This window comes from Arachis ipaensis, chromosome B06 (genome assembly GCF_000816755.2).
Source record: "Arachis ipaensis cultivar K30076 chromosome B06, Araip1.1, whole genome shotgun sequence".
NCBI classification, from domain to species: Eukaryota; Viridiplantae; Streptophyta; class Magnoliopsida; order Fabales; family Fabaceae; genus Arachis; species Arachis ipaensis.
The window spans coordinates 7,755,446-7,759,520 of record NC_029790.2 but is presented as its reverse complement, the minus strand read 5'-3'; positions in this window follow the sequence as shown (position 1 = coordinate 7,759,520).

The window sequence follows — 4,075 nt, the reverse complement described above, 5'->3', positions numbered from 1 at the left end:
AGGGAGAGGAACCCCAGACAACATCATTGTAGCACAAGAGGTTCTCCATTTCATGAAGAAGACAAAGTCAAAGAAAGGCACCCTGGCCTTTAAGATTGATTTGGAGAAAGCGTACGATAGAGTGGATTGGAGATTTCTGAAATAAACCCTGGTGAGTTTTGGCTTTCCTCCTCCGACAGTCAATCTGATTATGCGTTGTGTCACTGCTTCCTCATTGTCTATCCTCTGGAATGGGGATAGATTAAATAGCTTTACTCCAAGCAGGGGTCTTAGGCAAGGAGATCCTATATCACCGTATCTGTTTGTGTTGTATATGGAGAGATTGTCCTGTTCTATTAATCAGCAAGTTGATAAGGGCTTGTAGAAGCCGGTTGCAGTTTCTAGAGGGGGTCCAAGAATTTCTCATTTGATGTTTGCCGATGATTTGCTTCTTTTCTGTAAAGCTGAAAAACAGCAAGTTCAAACTGTAATGGTAGCTTTGAAAAATTTCTGCAGAGCCTCTGGGATGAAGGTTAATGTGAAAAAATCTAAAGCGCTATGCTTCAGGAATGTTTCAGCGACAAGAAAAGAGATTTTTACCGGAGTCTTCTCCATCAGATTCGTCCAGAACTTGGGCAAGTATTTAGGGGTGAACCTTAATCACTCTCGGGTGACACGCGCAACTTTCAACGATGTTTTGGACAAGATTCGGGGAAGGCTAGCCAGCTGGAAAGGGAGATTACTTAATAAGGCAGGCAGACTCTGTTTGCTCAACTCGGTAGTGACTGCGATTCCTACTTATCGCATGCAAGTATCTCTCTTCCCTAAAGGGGTAACTAATAAGATAGAATCCATGATGCGAAACTTTCTATGGAAGGGTCAAGCTGATGGTAGAGGCTTGAATCTAGTTAACTGGAAAGTGTTGGTCACTCCTAAGAAGTTTGGAGGTCTGGGAATTAGAGATCCTTTTTGTGCCAATATTGCTCTTCTTGAAAAACTAGTTTGGCAACTTTTTCACCATCCCGACAAGCTATGAGTTCAACTGTTGACGGAGAAATACCATTCTTCTAAGGATGATTGTTTTAGTCGGTCTCAAGGAAGGGGATCTTATGTTTGGAAGAGTATATGTCGAGCTTGGGATATCCTGAAGGAAGGTTTTAGTTGGTGCATTGGGGATTTGGAACAGAACTTTTGGTTTTCTAAATGGAGAAGAGAGGGGCGACTGTGTCAGGAGATGGATTATGTTCACATTTCTGATTCGGATCTCAGGATCTTGGACCTTTGGTCATCTGGACAGTGGAACCTTGAGAATATCTATTCTCCTCTGAATCAGTCTCTGCAGAGCAACATTAACTTTTACAACCCAGATGTTCAAGCTGGTTCAGAGGTCGGTTGGTGTTGGACTGGTGCGACCTCAAAGGTTTATGATGCTCATAGTGGTTATTTGTGGCTCAGTAAGAAGATGTTTAGTTGGGAGGATAGGGGTAATTGGCTTTGGCTTTGGCGTCAACATGTTCCGGAAAAGCACAAATTTTTGGCCTGGCTATGTCTTCGGGAGGCTCTTCCTATTGCTGCATTTCGTTTTAGGAGGGGCATTTCGCACACGGATAGTTGTCCACGATGTTTCTCAGGTCAGGAATCGGTTTTACATTGTATTCGGGATTGTCCAAAAGCCCAACTTGTTTGGCAAGCTTTAGGGATCTCCGATCAACCAGTGGATTTGATGAGTTGGTTCTTACATAATAGCAAACAGCGCCCCTTTAGATTCTTTTCTGGTCTCTGATGGATTTCGTGTTCAAGAAATAACGAGATCTTTCATCCTCACAAGCATTGGACCACAGACAAGGTGATTGGTATGGCTTTGTCCTTAGAAAAGGAGCTCCGAAATATTTTTGAGTTGCAACGACTATCTATCCTCTCAACCATTAGTGGCTCTTGGATTCCCCCCTTAGTAGGTACCTTTAAGATTAATTGTGATGCTAGCTATCTTGGCAGTGGTGCTCGAGTTGGTTTTGCTTGTGTTAGCAGAGATTGGAAGGGAAGGTGGCAACGAGGCTGTCTGGGAACAATTGAGAGTCGTAGCATTTTGCAAGGAGAGTTGTTTGCTATTTGGAGAGGCTTTCTTTTAGCATGGAACTCGGGACAAAGAGACATTATATGTGAGACAGACTGTGTGGAGGCTTTTACTATTGTCAATAATTTACAAGATTGCTCTGGGTTTATTGATCCTTTGGTGTTAAAAATCCGAGATATCATGTCTTCGAAATGGCGTGCTGATCTTCGGTTGATCTTGAGAGATGCAAATACAGTAGCAGACATCATGGCAAAGACTGCAATGAGGACTATTTCTCCCCAAGTGGAGCTTCCATTGCCTTGGAAGGAGTTTGAGAGTAGTATTCAGCGGGACTGCCTTTCTTAAGCAGTTTCTTGTTTTTTTTTCTTTCTTAGTTTTTGTTTATTTTCTTTTAAGTCACAAAAAAAAATAATAAGAAAGATGTACTGTTCATTTAAAATAAACAGGTTAACACGTTAAATTATTTAAAATGATTTATCTCCCACTCTTCCTCTGTTTTATTTATTCCCATCAACCTCTCCTAACAATTGGTAAACCTCTCATAACAATTAGCAAACGGTTATCTCCTACTCTTCATCTGTTTTATTTATCTCCATCAACCTCTCCTAATAATTGGTAAATAATTATCTCCCACTTTTTTGTTTTATCACTATTTTTATTTTCATAACAAAAAAAATTAACCACATATAAATAAAAAAAATGAGGTGATAACAAAGAAGAAGGATAAAATAAACATTTTCAAGTAATTTTTTTAAATATTTTAATATAAGTATATTTTATAAAATTATTTTTTATATAATAAAAATGTTTTAATCTCATCCGTTGATTTAAAATTTTAATGGATAAAATTTATAAAGAATCTTAGATCACTAAAGACCCAAATATTCTTTCCTCACCTAAAAAGCCTCCACCTTATTTATTTGAGAGATGATGTTTCATGTTTGTATTATTTTTTGTCTTTTTGTATATAAAAGATAAACATCTTATTATTTTTCTAAAATACTTAACAAATTTTTGCCGTCCATTTGTGTAGTGCAACCCTATGAAATACGGCCAATGAGTTATAACTCAAATGACATAGTCTTTCCATACTCAATTAAGAAGTTGTGGATTTGAATCTCCTATCTTTGGTAAAAAAAAAAAAAACCCTATGAAATACGGTATTTAATCCCTGTTGAAAACTGTTAAAGGCTTACAGCTAAGGCAATAGAAGTGCTTACGTATAAAATATTTACTTCCTTTTAAGCCTATCTATATCCTATAATCTTCAAGCTAAGTGCGCGAATTCCTGTTTTTAAGTCAAAAAGTTGGAAATAAAACTAATTAAAGTTTAGCAGTTTCAGCATTATTTTTCAATCCTGTTGATTTGATATCGTCAAAAATGGTCACCTGATGAAAAAGTGTATGAATGGTGTTCTTCACATTTTATTAAAATATTTGCAGAAATGGTGGTCTTGCTATAATTAAATAATATATAATTTCTCGCATATATTATATGACTTCAACTATTCTTACATGGAAAATAATATTGGACATGTGGAGAGGCTCGAACAAATAAGGAAAGCAATAAATGGAAACGCCAAAATAAATAAGAAAAAGTTTAAAGGCTAGTAATTTTTGTGTTTTCTGTCTAATACTTAACCATCAAATTAAAATTAAAAATGAGTAATTTTCTACCATTAAAAATATTATTAATGACCAATTAATGATTATAAAATACTAAAATTGCTGACCCTAGCATTTCTCAATAAATAATACAAAGCAACGAATCGTTTTTGACGAAGAAATTAGTTTGCCACTTCCCATATTAAAGTGGATTGTTTGTTGCAATCACATATTTATTGGATAGACAAAACGAAGTGTCAACTAACCACCTCTAATCAACAAATGAAACACCTCTATGGTAACGTAAAAGAATTTATAAGATATAATGCCATAAAAAGATAAGTTTAGTTAACATGTGTTCTATGATAAAATTATTAATTAAAAGATATAATATTTAAGTTTTTTTTGTAGAAAAGT